Below are 6,780 nucleotides of genomic sequence, written 5' to 3' on the forward strand. Positions count from 1 at the left end.
ACATTTCTATTCATATCCTTCATATCTCTTACCTTACCTTTTCTCTCATTATTTTTATTTCTTTATCTCTGCCTTCTGGAAGAATTCTTGGACTTAATTGTTCAGCTCACTAGTTTGTTCTTTAGTTAAATCCATCTGGCTACTTAGCCCTTCAACTAACTTTGTAATTTCATTACTTCTTTCTCCATACATAATGTTTCTATTTGTTTTTCTTCTTTAAAATTGTTTTATATTTCTAATATTATATTTCTAATATTACTCCTTTTCTCTATAAGCATATCTATAATGCTTCTGGTGGCTTTAGGAAGAGAGTTAAACACTTCAAGACAGAGAGCCCGAAATATCAAAATGTGAGCTGAACCATTTCCATTGTTTTCCCCGCAACCCATCATTGACAATCTATTTTCCTCAGGATTTTTTTTTTTTTTTTTTTGGACTACTCTATCAAGTACAGCTTTTCTTTCTGTGGAAAGAGACAGTTTTACTGGAAACATACCTGGTATACCTGTAGCTGTTGTTAACCCTTCCCACCCCAGGTGGGCTCTAGGGTTTCTCAAACTTGAGTGTTTGTCAGAAGTACCTGGTAGGCTTGTTAAAACATAAGTTATTTACACCACCCTCAGAGGTTTTGATTCACAAAGGCCCAAATTATTGGGGCCCGTATGTTTGCATTCTAATATCTTACCCCAAATTCTCAGGTTTGATTTGGGCTAGTCCTACTATTTTTTTTTAATTTTTAAATTTTTAAAATTTTATTATTATTTATTTATTTATTTTTGGCTGTGTTGGGTCTTCATTTCTGTGCGAGGGCTTTCTCTAGTTGCAGCAAGCGGGGGCCACTCTTCATCGCGGTGCGTGGGCCTCTCACTATCGTGACCCTCTCTTGTTGCGGAGCACAGGCTCCAGACGCGCAGCCTCAGTAGTTGTGGCTCATGGGCCCAGTTGCTCCGCAGCATGTGGGATCCTCCCAGACCAGGGCTCGAACCCATGTCCCCTGCATTAGCAGGCAGATTGTCAACCACTGCACCAACAGGGAAGCCCCAAGTCCTACTATTTTTGTTTCTGTTTGCTTTCTCTCTTTTAGTGCTGATGACAGAGGCATTGATTCACCAAGTGCAATGGTGAGTTGGGAGAGGGAGGAAACAATGTGAGAATTCTGCCCCAGCCTCAGCTCTGGACAACTGCATAGTTTCTCCCATGTTGACACTCATCCATCTTTAATCTCCCCAAAGGGCTTTTCACAGTTTTAATGTTAATGTCCATGATCCATCAAATTCCCTCTTTCGTGGCTTCTCCCTTTAGAGTAGATTTCAGGGTAGGAAGCCAGCAGTCTATGTTGGATCATCATCTTTTCAGAAATCTGAAGGTTAATGTAATGTAAAGAAAATCCTGAAAAAGCCATTGAACACTATGTTTATATCCATATGTTGTTCAATTACTTTAGTAACCACTTGAATTTAAAGTAACCTTTCTTAGCTATCTATAGCTAACATAAGGTAAATTCAACCCTATCTTGTCTACACCAAACAATGTATTTCAATGATATTATTTCTTTCAACATCCTTAAAAGCCTTTTGTCATTAATGTCAAATTGCCAGTATGACTGTTTTATGTAAGCAGAGAAATGATGATTTGAATATAGTTCTTTGAGCAATTTTTAGATTCTAACATCTGTACTATTTAGAGAACCTCTGAGTTTTCTATCCAAACAATGTGCATATAGCACACTATTTATTTACTTAGTTTCTAAAGGGACAATATTACCAAAAGAAAGATATGTTTTTCCAGAGCCTGAAAGATTTTGCCAAATCGGTGATAGGGTTTCAAAATAAAATGTTAGAGTCTTTTCAAAGCTGGAAAATAAATGACGTGGAAAAACAATATATGACAATGAGACAGATGTGAGCTCATATCTGGTAATGAGAATCCATAGACCACTTATTTGGTGGGTTGGAGTAACATTTACGTTTATGTCAATTCTATGGATTATAAGGAAAGCATCTCTTGTTGGGATGACAATAACGAGATACAATGCTAGAATGAAATCTAATCGTTATTAGCTATTGCACTGGAATGTCAATGAGGGGTTGCTTTGTTCAAAAGCAGGCATTGGTAAAGTTATTAAATTGGTTGGTTCATCAGGGAATACAGTACATTAGTGAACTATTCAGCCTTACTGAGTGTACATATTAGAAAGCAGGCCTTTGTAAGTTCCCAACACCATAAAGCAAGGTAAGATTTAGTCACAACACTCACAGGAAGGGGTGATTGTATATTTAAAAGTGTTAGCTCAAGTAAGCTAAACCTTCAATCATATTTGGGTAAATATTTTATTTTCATAATTTGCTTTATACTATTTGGTATATTTACTATATTTGGTTCTTGCACAGAAAGTTTAGAAGGAATGTGAACATGGTAACTGAGTGATAAAAAACAATCCCTGCAGATTTCTTTTGATTTTCCTCTGTGCTTAGTAAATAAATTGCACTTTTTTGACTTTTAATTATATATGCTTAAAAAGTGATTGTAATCAACCAACTCTGTGTTTATTTCCCAGGGTGATTCCATAAGTAATTACACTAGATTATTAGAAGTAAATCAAAATATTGTAAAATACCCCAAAGCTAGACTGAAAGTGAAGATTTTTAATAATGAGAGAACAGAATTTTTTAAGTAATAAAATAAGAATTTTATTTCTTATTTTATTTTCTTGTACTATTCCAGCTCAAATATCTCCTTCTTTGATCAAGTCTTCTCTGGTCTTTCCAATCTGAATTAACATCACAGGTTTGGTTTTACTAATTTGCTTTACATTTGTTAGAGCTCTTAACTCATTTGGCTCATATTAGACTTTTTCACGTACCATCTCCTTTACTGTGCTGTTTGCCTGCTGCGAGTAGGAAGCATACCTGAGTAATTTGAATACTACCTTCTCTTTCCCCTAATTACACTAACAGATATTTAAAGTCTCAATATACTTTGTAAGAAAATTAACATTTGTCTGATATTAAATATAGGACAATAAAATTTTATCAAATGCATGTTTTGGCTTAGCAATAATTATTACATTAAAACTGTATTCCTTAAATATTAACTAATATAAGTCATTTACTGTGATTAGAGATATAAACATATTAGTTGCCAAACTAGCTTACTAACATCTCAATAGAAGATATTTTGGGGGGATTATAAAATAATCTAAGTACATAGTCAATATACATTGTATATAATAAAGTTCCCATGCATACATTTATAAATATAAGTGCATATATAAAAATTATATTACATAAGCCCACATATGTATATAGAAATAATAGAAATACATTCACCAGAAACACTTATACACAAAACAGCCTTTTTTAGGTCCAGCAATATATTCCTATGCAAACACACATAAATACACCATTTCTATATTGTTTTCATGATAAAACATGAACATGTTAAAGACAATGTGATGTGTTAATGCAATAGCCATAAGATTTCAGAAATGAGTTCCAGTCTCAATTACAACAATAGTCATTTAGAAAATATTCTATTTTCTCCGGTCTTAGATATCCTGCCTCTAAAATCAGTGTATGAAACTCTCTGAATCTCTAAAATATCTGTGTCAAATGGAAGGGTCTGATCTGGTCCTAAATATGCCTCCAAGGCTACTGTGTTATTAGCACCATGCTAGAAGCTCTTGGTGTCTGGGTGTCTATGGACATGTGTGTGAGTACAGCATGGGAAAGGGGATGGTAAGATAGGAAATACACACGACGTACACTCTGTCCTTCAGGAACTACGATTTTGCTGACATAAGTGTAGGTGCATACTATTTGCCCAACAAGAAGTTGTGACATGCCCGGAGTTCTTTAGATTCTCTGGTCAAGCCTTTTGAGGATGTGTTTGCCATCTAAACTGAAACTTAAAGGATAGAAGGCATCACACCTGGGCACGAGGTAAAGCTCTTCTGGCAAATGAAACAGAGACTACAAGTATGTGAGGCAGAATAGAGCATACTGGGGTTTTTTATTTGTTATTATCTTGTCCTATATCTCTGTAGGTTATTGAGAGAGAATGTATCAGGCCCAATAATCCAAAAATCTTTTATAAATAACATTAAAATGCTAAGTAATGTATGCAAACTTTAACATTCCCATCTTGCTTAAGCTAATAAAACAATAAAATTTTAGAACTGCAATAAAATTTTACCGGCATAACTGAAGCCAGTGGTTTTCAAAGTCAGTACTATGGAACTCTAGGCACAGGGTAGCAATTACATAAAGCATTTAGTTAAAGTTATATTAACTTTATATTAACACTATCTATTTTTATTATATTTAAAATTGTAGTTTTTTAAAGGCACAACTTCAAATGAATTTTTTAAATTAATTTTTATTGGAGAATAGTTGATTTACAATGTTGTGTTAGTTTCTGCTGTACAGCAAAGTGAATCAGTTATACATGTACATATATCTACTCTTTTTTAGATTCTATTCCCATATAGGTTATTACAAAGTATTGAGTAGAGTTCCCTGTGCTATAAAGTAGGTTCTTATTAGTTATCTATTTTATAAATAGTAGTATGTACACGTCAATCCCAATCTCCCAATTTATCCCTCCCCGCCCCCTTTCCCCCTTGGTAACCATAAGTTTGTTTTCTACATCTGTGACTCTATTTCTGTTTTGTAAATAAGTTCATTTGTACCCTTTTTATTAGATTCCACATATAAGCGATATCATATGATATTTGTCTTTCTCTATCTGACTTATTTCACTCAGTACGACAATCTCTGACATATTGGGCACCATCAATATGACAACTTGTGCTCCAGTTTGACTTTTTTATTTTGTGAGTGTGAGAACATCAGAATAAAGCTTTTCCTGCTCTCCCACCTGTGTGCATGTTTGTGCGCCCATGTGTGTGTGTCATGTTTAGTACTAATTTTTATTTAGAAAGGTTGCAACTTGGTATTATTCTGAATCAAGGCCTACACATGTCTACTCCCATAAACTATGAGATAAATATCCTTTTATAGCATGAACATGTTATCTTTAATTGAACTCTAGGTAAAGTTTGGACGCAAATTTTTTGTATGTGCTATAATTACAGTTAATAAATTGTTCAACAAGTAAATTCAAAACATTGATTGTCTTAATGAGATAATATTTCAGAAAGTTCACAGTTTTAATGTTTATTTTTTGGTATACTTTGATTCTACTTTTGTTTTTATGATAAATAATGTGATTTTTTTTGGAAATTAAAAGCAGCAAAAGTTTCAAATTCTAGAATCATTTAATTGAAAAGGTACACTAATTACAAATCAAATTGTTTAACCATTTGCAACTATTTATTTGTATGGGTCAGGACTTTGTGGAATTGTTCAGTCAAACCAAAATGTAAAAATACAATAATTCATGATGATGCTGTTATGATTGTAACTTTAAATTTTGAATTGTTGTGATTCACAACTTTCTAAATTTTGAGGTTATTGGAATAGTCTCATTGTTTAGCTGAATGTTTTAAAATGAACAATTGTAATGACTTTGACATTATGAAATTAATTTGTAGTTTTAAAATATTACCTTCATGTATTTGAGTTTCATATAAGGAATGCTTTTTTAAATTTGCACAATTTGAGAAGATTGTAAATCGCTGAGCTAGACCACCCTACTCTTCCTCCCAACTATATTAGAGGTAAAGCAACTGATGTTCAGATGGGGAAAGAGACTCTCACAAAGACTTCTACAAGCTGGTTGGTTTGCTTTTTATTTAGCTGGTTAGGTAGTTATTTTTTTAACAATTTTATATACATATGATTGATATCCCATACAATTCACACATTTAAAGTGTACATTCCAATGGTTTTCAGTATATTCACAATCACTAATCTACTTCCTGCCTCTATGGATTATGGATTTGCCTATTCTGGATATTCATATAAGTGGAATCCCACAATATGTGACTTTTGTATCTGGTTTCTTTCAATTAGCATGATGTTTTCAAGGTTCATTTGTGTAGCATGTACCAATACTTCATTCCTGTTTATTGCCAAATGATATTCCATTGTTACTATATACCACATTTTATTTTTTCAGTTATCAATTGATGGGTATTTGGGGTTGTTCCCACTTTTATAAATAATGCTTCCGTAAAATTTATGTGTAAGTTTTATTTGGACATATGGTTTCATTTCTCTTGGGTCTATACCTAGGAGCAGAATTGCTGGGTCTTATGGTAACTCTACATTTAGCATTTTGAGGAATCGCCGAACTGTTTTACAGACTGGCTGCTACATTGTACACATCCCCACTGATTATGTATAAGGATTCCATTTTCTCCACATTTTTATCAACACATATTCTTCTCTGTTTCTTTTATTATTATTATTAGCATAACTATTCTAAGGAGTGTGTGGTGGTGTGCCATCTTGGCTGTGATATGAATTTCCCTAATTATTAATGATATCAAATACCTTTCACATGTTTATTGGCCATTTGTACATCTTCCTTGGAGAAATGTCTGTTCAGATCTTTTGCTCATTTTTAAATCAGATTAGTTATCTTTTTATTGTTGAGTTACAAGAGGAATATATGAGGGTTCTACAGACCAGTTTAAACCATGGTCATCATTTTGTGTAGCATGTGTACCCCATTTCTAATTAGGAAAAAAATTAATCAGACCTCTGGTGCTAAGAAATGTTCATCATCAATTGCTGATAGTACTGCCTGAAGATATATAAAACTTCATCTCCTTCCAAAAGGCAAGGTAATTATTGTTTTATGAATTTTCACTCT

The sequence above is a fragment of the Balaenoptera ricei genome, chromosome 7 (genome assembly GCF_028023285.1).
Source record: "Balaenoptera ricei isolate mBalRic1 chromosome 7, mBalRic1.hap2, whole genome shotgun sequence".
In the NCBI taxonomy this organism is placed as follows: Eukaryota; Metazoa; Chordata; class Mammalia; order Artiodactyla; family Balaenopteridae; genus Balaenoptera; species Balaenoptera ricei.